Consider the following 14838-nt stretch of genomic DNA (forward strand, 5'->3'; position numbering starts at 1 on the left):
CTCAATTTTGGTGTGCATTGGAAGCTACCCAACATGTGGGATAAATGGAAGAGTAGGCTACAATGGTTTAGGGGGCTATTCGAGGGAATCCTTTGATATTGATGCCAAAGGGGGAGAATATTATTGGAGAAATTGAGAATAACAACAATAAATAAGACCATGCCTGGTTTCAGGGGGAGCTTATGTTTTTTCCATCAATGCCAAAGGGGGAGATTGTTGGCTAATTGACATTGTCTTATTATGGCATTCGGTTATATGCTGGTATTGATGTCAACCAGACTAGCATTGAGGAAGAGATATTTGCAGCCATGTTTCAAGTAACAAACGGGTTCAAAGCCTACATCAGACCTTCTCCACTGGAAAGTGGTTTGAAAGATATCTCCAATGGTATGTGGAAGTCCAGAAATGTCCAACGGGATCAAAATTTATTGATAGTCGAAATAAAGGAGCTTGGAGTCCTTTAAAGCAGGTCAAATATCAAGAGCTGAACTTCAGAAGGCCGAATATTGAAAATAGGGAGTAGCAAAATATCAAAGCCGAATTTTGGAGGTTTGGAATCTTAAGAGCCTAGAGATTTTGGAACCTGAAATATTGGAGCAGGCCAGATATTGGAGTTTGGAGTCCCTTATAGTTCTTTTAAGAAAAAATTCTTATCCAATATTAGAGGTTGGAGCACATCGAGACCCGATATCAGAACCTTGGAGTAGAGGGTATATCAGAATATCAAAAGTTCGAGGCCATCTAAACCTTTGAACCTCATAAGTCCTTATAAGTTGCAATTATGTGAAAGTGTCAAGGTTTGTGAAGGAGAAGAAATACAAAGGAAATCGTTAAAAAACCAAGGAACGATGGGCCTTTTCGCTCTCCTCTATTTGGACACATGGCAACAGGTGATTGGCTATGATGAGATGACATGGCAGATGACATCGACATAACATAGTTATATGGTGAACACATGGTGGTTTGATTCGGCATTTTCATTGGCCTAATGGGGAAAAATCCAGATGACATGTGTCACCACTAAGGAGGTTCCACATGTAGTGATGATGACATCATGATGTCATCTCGAAAGTTGGCATATCATTGTTTTCATAGCTCCTATCTAATTTTTTTATAAGAAAAGTTATGATCCAATAAAGGAGCTTCAATGTGGACTGGTTCTTGGATGCGGGAGACCCAAGGACCAGGGGCGCAGAGCAAGGTTAACACCTAAGTGTTATGTGATGCGACATGGGAAGCATTTTAGAGGTCAGAATTTCAAAACTCCTCCATAATTAAAATTTGAGAAAAGTTACGAAATGAGGAGCTTCTAATGTATTGGCGCTTGGTAGAGAAGCTAAAGGAAGCAAGAGTAGAAAAGAAAATACACAGGGGGAAAGACCCTTGGTAGGAGCCCGAAGATCTTAACACCTAAGTGTTATGCCCCCGGTCATAACACCCAGTCCTATGAGGAAATGTGATAAAGGGTGAATCATAAGGAGATAAACGCGAATTGGGATTTTACAATTTCGTAAGGGATTTTTAATAAAAGTTATGATATGCAAGGGGTTTGATATAACACTACAGTGCTATATGAGGCTTTCGGTCATAGCTCTCATTCCCATGGTGGAAGAACAAGAGGATCTAAGCATGTAGGGGCTAAAGGCATCAGAATGGTGTGATTTCGTAATGTTAGTTTTATATAAGTTGTGATGTTTTATAGCTCCGATACTGTAGTACATAAAGTTAAAGGATGAATGGGTCAATAACCAGAGAGTAAATGCAATCCAAAGGAGTTGGTTAATGGAGTTAATGGCATCTACAGAGATCACTAGGTCAAGGCAACGAGGACAACAATTCTTAGAGTAGAATTGTTGGGCTTGTTCCGATGTTGGAAAAAAGCCATCTCTAATCTCCCGTGCATGCATTATAAACTTAAATAAGGAACAAATAATCCATGTTGCGGCACAATCAAGCTCTGTGAATCATTAACAAGCACGAGGAATATATTTAGAGTGCGTAGGTGGATTGAGATTAAATTCTCAACATGGAGGATCACACAGAGAGTTGGCGAGGTGCTCAGGAGCTCAACCTCATGTTTAATACAATGGTAGAATTCCAACATCAAACGTAACAACATCATGGATAATCCATATAGAGGTACACTCGGGCAGTGTGGAAGCATGCAATAGAGTTTTCATTGTGCAGAGTGAAACAGAGGATCAAAACAAGTGATTTCCATTGAGAAAAGTGGGCGAAGAGAGTAGTGTTGCATGTCCTGAAGAGTGTAGAGTAGAGTGTGTGAGCGCCGCGCAACTGGCCCAAGTGTTGAACTGGAGAAGAGTGTTGCAGAGAGCCTGTGGAATAGAAGGAAAAGTGTAGAGGATAGGGTGTTGTTGTGTGAGGCCAAGAGAGCTTGTGGAACAGTAGAGAGCCGAGAGTAGAAGTTTATTCTGCAGTAAACCAGATTGATATTTTTTTGTATTTGTATTTGCCTCTTTTTTCAGTTTGAAAATTGTATAAAAGGTAGAACAATGGCTAGAGAAGGTGGTGGCCTACATTCATAAGAGGTTGGTGCCTCTTGGTAAGTAGGTGCTTGCTATCCTAAGGGTTTTGATGCCTCCTATAAGTGGGTTCTCACAAAAAAACTGATGTAATTAAGTAGGTGTTTAATTTACATCACAACAATAAACAAATTGGTGGTTTTCTCCCTTTGGGTTTCCATGTAAAAATGTTGGTGTCAATATGTGTATGCTTCTCATGTGATGGATTGCATGTACATGTGAATGTCTTATCTTACTGTTCATTTGTGTTATGTATGAATTCTCTCATAAGTAACAGAAAATAAAGGAATGAACTAAAGACATATTCATAAAATGTTTTAAGAACCTCACTATTACTGATTCACCACCTTCCCTCCCCCTCCCCCTTAGTAATTCCTTGTTTCAACAAGCCTTTTGTCTAGTGACATGGCTATAATGAAGGGCGTCTTGAGCTAGTCTGCTAGCCTCATGAATCTGTCTATTAGATAAAAACCAAAAATTTTCAGAGATATGACGAAAAAGAATATGCCTAAAGCAAAACGCAATTACTTTTTAGATGATCTTATAGATGAAATTTAAAAGGGAGATGGGTTGAAAATGATCAAAGGAGGCAAGATTATCTAATTTCGAAATAATAGCATAGAAAGTGGAGTTAAAGGGGGGAAACATCTGACCCGATGAGTGAGAATATTCAATAACAAAAAGAAGATCATCTCTTCTATTATCCATGCATTTGACGTATAATTTAATAAGTAGCACGAGAATATTCAATAATAGAAAGAAGATGATCTCTTATGAGACCCATGCATTTGATGTAGAATTTAACAAGTAGCCCATTAGGTTCAGCTTTATCCTTTTGAAAATTGTGAAGAACATTTTCTATTTTTTTCTTAGAGATCTCTTCCATAAGCATAAAATTAAAAAAAAAATTAAAAACTACTATATAATAAATTTATATTAAATTATATTATTATTAGTTATAAAAAAAATTAATATAAACATTAAACGTATATACATTTAATAAGAAGAAAAACATTGAACCCAGTACCATGGAGATTCTTAATCTATAAATAGTATTGGTTATTCTATTATGGGTCAATACCATGGCTTATCAATCACACATGCCAAAAAAGCCATAACCCTCTTCATATGACATTTGTTAATATGACACATTTTTTTAATTACTTAAATTAATGAAAAAAGACAAAAAAAACATAATTACTTTGGAGAAAAATCTCAATCTTTAACTTTTTTTATTCTAAAATATTCTATACATATTAAATTCCTACCATTCATCTAATAATTATTATTAATTAAATTAAAATTTTAAATTTATATTTAAATATATAGTAAAAATTCATTTTAAAAAAGAGCGAAACACCATTTAAAACGTCATTTTGAAATATTTTTACAATTGCAAAGCTATTCATGGCAATTACACCATTTTGACATATTTTTACAATTGGCAAGCAAGCTATATATATTGCAATTATTCCATGGGTAAAGTGTGTAAACATAGACATTAATTCAAAGTTGGAAAAATTTAGTGAAATGACCAACATTCATTTATTGATAAGACACCATTCAATATTTTGACAAACTATCCATTATATTTATTCAATGTGTAAACCATGTAAATATAGAAAATGTTGAAGCTATCCCTGACAATTATTTCAATGTGTAAACCTGTAAGATAGACAAAGTTGGAAAAATTTAGATAAAACCAACGTAGATCCATCTTAAATTCTGATCTATCAAGCGCCGAGAGGGATCAAATCTCTTGAGGTGCAAACCTCTCTTTTGAGTGCAAAACTTGAGGAAAGGTTTCCACCTCGAGAGATTTAATCCCTCTCGGCACTTGATAGATCCAGAGTTAATATGGATCTAGGTTAGTTTCAGTCCTGTGGGGCCAAAAAAAATCTAATGATTAGATGATTTATTTGATCAATAATATGTAAAATCATCTAATATTAAATATAATCATTTTAAATATGCTAAATATGTGTAAGATTAATCTAGTTATTTTAATTTTAAATTTTCTTAGTTACCTCAGTTTGTTGAGATGATAAATATTGTGAATAACTTTAATGATAAAAAATGATGAAATAAAAATTTTGAATGTAAAGTGACAATGTGTGTTGAATGGTAGAAAATGTGAACAATAAGAATATAGTAAATTACAAATAGTCATTTAATCTCAAACTATTTTCTTCTATTATTCTTATTGTCACCTTTGTTACTTTTGTCTTCTTTTCATATCGATTATATGAAAATGACAGGTTAAATCGTAAACCATTTAAATCTTTAGCTCGAGATATTGTAGTAAACATCATACCGTGTCTCTCTTTCTCTCCAATATTAATAGGTTGAATTATTGTAGCACAAAAATCAATGTACATTGTCAAAAAAAAATTATGCTTACACTGAACAATAACTTTAAAATTAATGTACCATCATACATCTAATTACATTAAATCAGAAATCCATATCTACACTAAAATCAATGCATCTAATGCAAGAAATCAAATAATATTAGAAAACAACATTTACGCTAAAAATCAACATTTACACTCAAATCAATGCATCTGGTGCAAGTAAAAAAATAGGTTTATAAACCAACATCTACATTGAAATCAATGCATCTAGTGCAAGTAAGAAAATAGGATTATAAACCAACATCTACATTGAAATCAATGCATCTAGTGCAAGTAAGCAAATAGGATTATAAACCAACATCTACACTAAAATCAATGCATCTAGTGCAAGCAATCAAATAGATTAGAAATCACCATCTACAGTGAAATCAATGCATTTAGTGAAAGCAATAAAATAGGATTAGAAATCATCTACATTGAAATCAATGCATCTAGTGCAAGCAACCACATATTATTAGAAATCAACATCTACATTGAAATCAATGCAACTAGTGCAAAAAATATTCTTCCCTCTCCCCCCTCCATATATATATATATATATATATATATATATCCCTCCGTCTCTCTATCTCAACCCCCCAAACACACATGCTCTCTCACTCCATATCTATCAATCTCTCTCTCCATCTCTCTCTTCTTCTCTCTCTTCACTTTCCATCTATATCTCTATCTCCTTTTGTCTCTCTATATCACCCCCAAAACATATACTCTCTTTCTCCAATCTATCTATCTTTCCCTCCCTCCTCCTCTCCATACTTCTCTCTCTCTTCCCCTTATCTCCCTCTCCCTCCCTCATTCTATCTTTCCTCTTGTTATCCTCTCTCCTCTCTCCATCTTTCTTATCACTCCCCCTCTCTCTCCACCATTCTCTCCATCTCTCCTTCTTTGTCTCTTTATCTTACCCCCAAACATACACACTCTCTCTCCATCTCTCCCTTATCACACCCTCTCAAAACTAAAAATATTAAAAATCATTATGCTTAATGATACACTGGAAATCATTTTAATTAATGCTAAAACGTTCAAGGCTCCATCTCTGCAAGTCTAACAAAACAGTAAATTCCATTGGATATCCAATCTGCAATTTATATCAAACAAAACATGGGAGTATCTAACCTACGAGCGAAATCTGTCTGTCAAGATAATTTCTCTCATAAAACCCTTTTTTAACAGATCATTTTAACCAATCATCACGATCATATAGAAAAAAAAAAATTATAACACGAGCTTTCATGTAAGTTCCCCTCTATTTATCATTTACTTTTTGCATAGAGACTAGTACTAAGCAGCAGCTGTTTAGTACACTTCTATAAAGCAGTTCGATACATTGAAACTACTAAACCCTATATTAAGAGGAGCTACAACCATGTAGGGTAGATATTTAAGCCCTATATTAAGAGAGGCTATGCCTTAGAGGGCGGAGAAAATGACTGATCTATTTAGATATGATTAACAGAGATTAATCATAATCATAGTAGATTAATAAATTGGGTAACGACTTTCATTGCGTTTTCAGCTGCTAAGTTAGTGAATATCACAGCTTCATTTTCTTCGGTGGACCCTCCTGCCAAATCAGACAGAGCTCTCATAATGATGAGTGGCTTCCTTTGGCTCTGGAAAACCTGCAAACATACAAACAAAAATCCCCAAAATATAAAGAGAAAACACTACAAAATAACATTTATATGATCAGATTAATGTCACCTTTCAAAAACGTAAAATCGAATTACTGGTATTACCAGTGCTATCCCTGCACTCTCCATATCCACGGGAGTTACATTGAATTTGGTGTGAATGAAGTTCCTGTAAGCGGCATTATCCACGTAAATGTTCGCACTGCATCCTCTCTCCACTCTCACAATCCTCGGCTTATGAGAAAGACAAGTGGAGTTCACGCACGCCTCTAGACTCACATTCGATTCAATCCAATGCTCTAATTAATCATTAATATACACGATAATGAACAGTGCATTGTCTTCATCTATTTATTCCATTAAACGACGATTGTTATACCTTTTCGATTTGCTCTGCAAGTTTATAGTAGGAGTCAGAGACATTGATCCAAAATGCATGTTCTCGGACTTCTGGGGTTCCGTTCACAGGAAAGATCTCGTCTCGCTGGTACCACAAGTTATTCAACAGATTGTCGGCGTCCTCCCCCTCCAGACTATTGTATGTGGAGAATTTTTGATAGCCAAGCTCATGAGAATAGTCACCATTTTCCTCTAGGGGAGTTCATCCTTCGCTCCTTTTTCATATCTCTGAATAATGAGCCATAGCATTGCAAATACATTTTATAGTATGTACTGAAAGGAAGGAATGATGGTATAAGATAGGAAATACATATTAATGGGATTGTAGGTTTTCAAATGTTTTCGAAACATTTTCAAAAATATTTCAAACTCTGAATAATGTTGGAATATTAATTCCAACTGCAGGCAACATGGACGCGGACGTGGACAGCGACGGCAGCCAGTCAGTTGCCGACTCAGCCAGCACGCAGCAACAAAACCGCTTCAGTAAAACCACCTGACACTCATCGGACCGCCTTTTGCTGTGAGGCAGTTTCCGTACGCTCTCCTCCGACGCAATCAATTTTGGACGCGTGGTCCTCTGTACGTTCGCAAAACCTGCCATATCGGAACGTAACCTTCGGCAATCAAAGGGCTTCCGATATTCTTGTCCACCGTCCGATTGTCTTCAACGATCTCCGCCGTCCATTCAATCAAAGTTGCATTCGAGCCTGCATTAAACAACATTGCGTGGAGTAAAATCAAACGTTTCAGTTTGACCGTCGGTTCTGTCAACAAGGCCGACTAAATTAATTAACCGCCATGCTGAGAATTAAATGGGTTCGTAAGTTGTTGGTAGAACTTTAGGTTTTTAATTACACGGAAGCATGGGCACAAAAATGTATTATTTTTTTATGTTATTTGTTTTGTGCGTTGACCATTTTTTTATAAATGTATTACAATGAAAAGAACGCACATAGAAAATGGAACAGGGGAAGCACATATGAATTGTGTAAAAATATGTGAAAGTTTTTTTTATTAATGTGTGCAATGCAATATGCACAGAAGTGCAGTGAGGAATTGTTACGCACAGCAGTGCTAATTGCAGAGGCGGCAGCAGAAAAATGAGAGGAGATGCACAACAGTGCATAAGAAGTTGAGGGCGTTGTTTATTGCAAATGTATGGGCAATGAAACGCACAGCAAGTGCGGATAAAAGAAAACCAGAACAGAGCAATGAAATGAGTGAGGGGGAGCACAACAGTGTGATGAAAATGAAACCAGAGCTAAGGTTAATTTTTCCAGAGAAGTGAGAATGAAAAAAATGTGTTTTTACACAGCAGTAAAAGTGCAATCATGAAGAGCAAGAGAGGTGCAGCAGCGCGACAGTGAAGGAGATTTTTTTTTGTAATGAAATGTAAGGAATTACATTTACAACAGTAAATGTAAGTAAATATTTTTTATTACAGCAGTATATGTAAAACTCTGTTTTTACAGCAGTTAATGTAAAAGGGATTTTTACACACCAGCAGTGTAAAATCTCAAGAAGAAAACAGATTAAATTCTTGTTGGTTGAAATGTATTTTTGGTGAATCCCTCTGTTAAAGAGGAAGGTGCTTTTCAACACGGTCTCCTGGTGAATCCCTCTGTCAAGAGGAAGGTGCTCTTCAGCACAGTCTCAGGTGAATCCCTCTGTTAAGAGGAAGACTCTTTTGATTGTTTGTGGAACTGCATCTGAAGCAGTGTTGGTGAATCCCTCTATGTGAGGAAGATGTTTTTGTAACAGCAGTTGGAGAATCCCTCTGTGTGAGGAAGATGTTTTTGTAAAAGCAGTGTTGGTGAATCCCTCTTGTGAGGAAGACCCATTTTGTAACAACAGGTGTTTCTTTTTATGAATACAAGTTTTTATGTGTGTGGGTGAAACTCTGTGTTTTGGAAAAATATTTTTTTTGTTCCGCTGTGTTCAAGATCCTGTGGCAGAAACAGAGCATTGTCTCTGTGTGCAGTTTATTTTTTTTTGGGATTTTACCAGAAAAATCCCCAACAGTGGAATCAGAGAATTGTTCTGCTCTGTTGAATTTTGTTCGGAATCATTAGAAATTCCCATCATGGTATCAAAGCTAGTCCAGGCTCTTTGATGATGACAGAGCTAGTCCAGGCTCCTTGAAGACGTCAAAGAAGCTGAAGGAAGGTTTCTGGCTGCAGCAGCTTCTCCAGCAGAGTGAAGACTCAGTCAAGGTATTTCTCAAAGATTTTTTTCTGTGTTCCTGTTGAAGAAACAATTAGTTATTTTAGATACACAGACAGTTGTTTTAAAAACACAGTCAGGTATTTGAAGCATAGTTAAGAATGGTGAGGTCAAAGAAGAAAGTCACCAATCCTGCTAAAAATGTTTCTCCCTCTATTACTAAAATAGAAAAAAATCCATTTGAAAACATTCTATTTGAGGCTCCAAGGTTCGATGGGAACTTTGATATATGGGAAATAAAAATGAGGACTTTCTTACAGTCTGAAGGGATTGAAATTTTGGAATCAGTGATTGATGATAGCAAGATGGATAGAGAATCCAAGGAGTACAATGCAAAGGCAGCAAAGACTATCTTGGATGGACTGTCTGATTCTGTAAAGAAGAATCTAGGAAAATATTCATCAGCAAAGGAGATATGGGACAGACTTCATGACCTTCATGCAAAGGGAGCATTGACCATGATCATCAGTCAAGAAGAAAATTCTAAACCCATCATAGAAGCTGAAAGTGAGAAGGTTGACCTCATCAAACTTCAAGTAAAAGAAAGGGATGAAGAGCTCGCCAAGCTTAAGAAGGAACTTGATCAAAGCAAAAGGAAGCATCATGAAGAAGTCATATCAATGAAAAATAAGTTGAATAAAGCAAAGAAGCAGGGAGATGCCTTGTCAAGACAACTTGAACAAAGGCACAAGAGAGTGAAAAAACTTGTAGACAAGATTGGACAATACAAGGTAGAGGTCTCCTCCCTTAAGTCTGAACTATAAGAAGCCAGGAAGCAGGCACAAGGAGCTGAAAAGAAAATGGAGAGCAGTCAAGCAGAAATCTCCAAAATGAAGTCAGATATTATCTCCCTTAAAATAGTAGTAGCTGAAGCTACTCATAGCAAAGAAGAAACTGAGGAACAACTTGCAAAGAAAAATAATGAGTGTGAAAGATTGGAAGAAGAGATAGTCCTCCTCAGGAAAAAGGTTGAAGGGATGAAAAAAATCATGAAGAGCTCTCAAGCCTTGGATGACATGCTCAGCTATCATAGATGTCGATTTGATAAATCAGGACTTGGGTATGTAGGTGAACCCTCAAACAAGAATGAAAATGCTTTAAGCAAACGAGATGTGAAGAAGGCAGAAAGAAATTGTGATGCTCCTAGTTCCAGCAAAGGCAAGGAGAAAAATCAAGGCTACAATAGAAGAAATCCTACTCCAAGTAGAAAACCAGCTCCAAGAAGAAATGTAGCTGATGTCAAAGAGGTAAGAGGCAATGGTTATCATCAAAGGATCTCAAGGCAGCAAGGCTTCAGAAGTACATCAAGGAAACCTCCATCTCCCAGGTACCAAAGTTCATTTTTTGGTTATTGTTATTCTTGCTCAAACTTTGGTCATATGGCAAAAGACTGTAGAGCATTTCATAGAGATAGATGTTGTAGTCTCCGACAATCTCCAAGAAACAATTTTGCAAGAAGAAATCATGAATTCTTATTCATGAACAATGTTGAATGCTTCAAGTGTCATAACATTGGGCATATGGCACGTGACTGTAACTTAATATGGGCCTTTACACAAGCTAGACCCATGCAAAAGAAGAAAGTTACACAAGTATGGAGAAGGAAGGAAATACAGTCTGAAAGTCCCTTGAGCTCTCCAGCTGATCTAAGTTTCTTTTGAGAAAACTTTGCTGAAAGAAGATGATGCATACAGTTAAGGGGAGCCTGTAATTTTTTATCATAATTGCTGAACTCTATTAACAGTCATTCTTTGATGAAGATTTTCTTATAGGGGAGAGATATGAAATTAAATCTGCCATAAAAGCAGAGAAGAAAAGGTTGCAGAATAGCTTGGAAATGCAAAGATTGGAAATATTGCCAGAGGCAGAAAGAAAGAGGATATTACATGATTGGAGTGCTTGAGCAAAGCAGTGAAAGCAATGAAGGGAACACTAATATGAATAGGCAGAAAAGCTTTGAATTTTTATGAAGTGTTTGGGTATGTTTGAACGCCCAGCAGTTGAAATTAAGGGGGAGTGTTGGAATATTAATTCCAACTGCAAGCAACATGGACACGGACGTGGACAGTGATGGTAGCCAGTCAATTGCCAACTCAGCCAGCACGCAGCAACAAAACCGCTTCAGTAAAACCACCTGACACTCATCGGACCGCCTTTTGCTGTGAGGCAGTTTCCGTACGCTCTCCTCCGACACAATCAATTTTGGACGCGTGGTCCTCTGTACGTTCACAAAACCTGCCATATCGGAACGTAACCTTCGGCAATCAAAGGGCTTCCGATATTCTTGTCCACCGTCCGATTGTCTTCAATGATCTCCGCCGTCCATTCAATCAAAGCTGCATTCGAGCCTGCATTAAACAACATTGCGTGGAGTAAAATCAAACGTTTCAGTTTGACCGTCGGTTCTGTCAACAAGGCTGACTAAATTAATTAACCGCCATGCTGAGAATTAAATGGGTTCGTAAGTTGTTGGTAGAACTTTAGGTTTTTAATTACACGGAAGCATGGGCACAAAAATGTATTATTTTTTTATGTTATTTGTTTTGTGCGTTGACCATTTTTTTATAAATGTATTACAATGAAAAGAACGCACATTGTAGTGCGTAGAAAATGGAACAGGGGAAGCACATATGAATTGTGTAAAAATATGTGAAAGTTTTTTTTATTAATGTGTGCAATGCAATATGCACAGAAGTGCAGTGAGGAATTGTTACGCACAGCAGTGCTAATTGCAGAGGCGGCAACAGAAAAATGAGAGGAGATGCACAACAGTGCATAAGAAGTTGAGGGCGTTGTTTATTGCAAATGTATGGGCAATGAAACACACAGCAAGTGCAGATAAAAGAAAACCAGAACAGAGCAATGAAATGAGTGAGGGGGAGCACAACAATGTGATGAAAATGAAACCAGAGCTAAGGTTAATTTTTCCAGAGAAGTGAGAATGAAAAAAATGTGTTTTTACACAACAGTAAAAGTGCAATCATGAAGAGCAAGAGAGGTGCAGCAGCGCGACAGTGAAGGAGATTTTTTTTGTAATGAAATGTAAGGAATTACATTTACAGCAGTAAATGTAAGTAAATATTTTTTATTACAACAGTATATGTAAAACTCTGTTTTTACAACAGTTAATGTAAAAGGGATTTTTACACACCAGCAGTGTAAAATCTCAGGAAGAAAACATAGTAAATTCTTGTTGGTTGAAATGTATTTTTGGTGAATCCCTCTGTTAAAGAGGAAGGTGCTTTTCAGCACAGTCTCCTGGTGAAACCCTCTATCAAGAGGAAGGTGCTCTTCAGCATAGTCTCAGGTGAATCCCTCTGTTAAGAGGAAGACTCTTTTGATTGTTTGTGGAACTGCATTTGAAGCAGTGTTGGTGAATCCCTCTATGTGAGGAAGATGTTTTTGTAACAACAGTTGGAGAATCCCTCTGTGTGAGGAAGATGTTTTTGTAAAAGCAGTGTTGGTGAATCCCTCTTGTGAGGAAGACCCATTTTGTAACAGCAGGTGTTTCTTTTTATGAATACAAGTTTTTATATGTGTGGGTGAAACTCTGTGTTCTGGAAACATATTTTTTTTTGTTCTGCTGTGTTCAAGATCCTGTGGCAGAAACAGAGCATTGTCTCTGTGTGCAGTTTATTTGTTTTTGGGGTTTTACCAGAAAAATCCCAACAGTGGAATCAGAGCATTGTTCTGCTCTGTTCAATTTTGTTCGGAATCATCAGAAATTCCCATCAAATAAAGGATGGCAGTAGGAAGTTGTGGTACCTGCCAACTCCATAGGCCTGTATGTGCCCATTGACGTGGAATGGTAACATCACCGATGTGAAAATCAGAGTTTGCATTTCTAGCTATTCCATAGTGTATAACTCCGCTCACTCGAAAGAAAGAAAGAAGCAACTCAGTGGTTATTCCTGCGTTGATTTGTAATGCACCCATACAATACCATAAACTGTAGAAATTTGCAGGGTAAGTTTCTCAGACAGAACACCAAAGGACACCGCTCACAAACACATAACAGATCAATACACCATTGTTGTTGACGTGGTTAAAACCAAGTTATACTTAACTATTTCCTATGTGTTGGAATATCCTAACATAAACTACTCATCTCATATTTGCAAAGAGAGAAAAGTGTACTCTGTGTTAAAGAATAATCTCTGCTATTAACGGAAGGAAGTTATGAAATATTATGAAGTATAGTTATGAGTTTCAATGATTTTTAAAAAGTTAAATTTAGCAATGGTAAATCATGTATTTGTGATTAATAATTAATAATGTAAATTATGTAATTTCAATCAATTGAATGAATGTGATTTACTGATCAGCTATTCATATCTAAATGTGTATTAAGTGTGTTTCCTTATTCTCTATCTCATTCTTAATATAAAAAAATCTTAATATATAAAACCCAGAAGTGAATATAAAACTAAATGTGAATGGATCATCAACACTGGATGAAGTTTATTTTTTCCTATGTGGTTCACTAATAGTTGACCCCAATATTTATATCAGGCAGATCCACCTGAAGAGATCCTAGAAATAAGTGACCCCAATATTTATACTAAGCAGATACCTGAAGGGAACCCAGAAGTGAATACAAAACTAAATGTGAATGGATCATCAACACTAAATGAAGTTCATTTTTTTCCTATGTGGTTCACTAATAGTTGACCCCAATATTTATATCAGGCAGATCCACCCGAAGAGATCCTAGAAATAAGTGACCCCAATATTTATACGAAGCAGATACCTGAAGGGATGGCTTCTTGCTGAGAACTTAACTTAGAAATTCTCAACTATAAAACTTGACCCTAGAGTGTAAGAAAAATGAACCCATGCCATCTAGATAGCAAAAATAATTTAATAACTAACTAGACTCTAGACTGATCTGTCTATTGACCGAACCCTCCAAACTTGCACTAAATGAAATTCATATTATAATAAAGGTAATATTAAAGAAAGATATCAAGATTACCATCCCCAATCCTGTCATCAACACAATGACACTGTGATTCATGACAGTACCCATGTGAAATCTCCTCCCTGCAGTGAACGAAGTAGATTAGATATAAACAGAGCTGAACAGACGAACAAAATCTACAGGGAAATATGTAATAAATATCGACAAACCAGAAATATCGATGTAAGGCCTGTGGCTGTCAGCTATAAAAGTAGGTTGGAGAAGGGGGGATCCATTTCGTAAACGTTGGGAATAACTAAGCCCAGATGCACCCGAGATTGGTTGATCTTTTGAACACGGCGGAGAAGCTTAGGGGAGGCGTATGCATCGGATAGAGGGGTAATTATGACCAACATTAGAACGGGGAAAACCATGACAGTGTAGCTATGTGGAGACATCGCTATGCTTGAAGCTGTGCACTGCAACTGTGGTTCTGAATGAGAATGAGATTCACGTTCATCAGTTTTTATAGGCGAGCGATGAGCACCTGGTTGGTTGGGCATATACCGCAACGTTTAATATATTGTATTTTCCAAGGAGGACAAGAGCCTTAGCGGCTCAGGGCTATGATAGAGGTGTTTTGTCCACCTTATCATAAACAAACACCTATATCTATGTGTTTAATTTTGGTCAAGTAAATATTAATAGTTATGTATTAAGTT

General features: G+C 36.7%; 1 pseudogene; it reads right to left on the reverse strand.

Moving 5' to 3' along the window:
- Positions 1-6156: 6156 nt before the first annotated feature.
- LOC149225380 (bark storage protein A-like) lies at positions 6157-14683 on the reverse strand (annotated as a pseudogene).
- Positions 14684-14838: the final 155 nt, after the last annotated feature.

The sequence above is a fragment of the Pinus tabuliformis genome, chromosome J, assembly GCF_031772625.1.
Source record: "Pinus tabuliformis cultivar Carrire ecotype Pingquan chromosome J, CPIR1, whole genome shotgun sequence".
Classification (NCBI taxonomy): Eukaryota; Viridiplantae; Streptophyta; class Pinopsida; order Pinales; family Pinaceae; genus Pinus; species Pinus tabuliformis.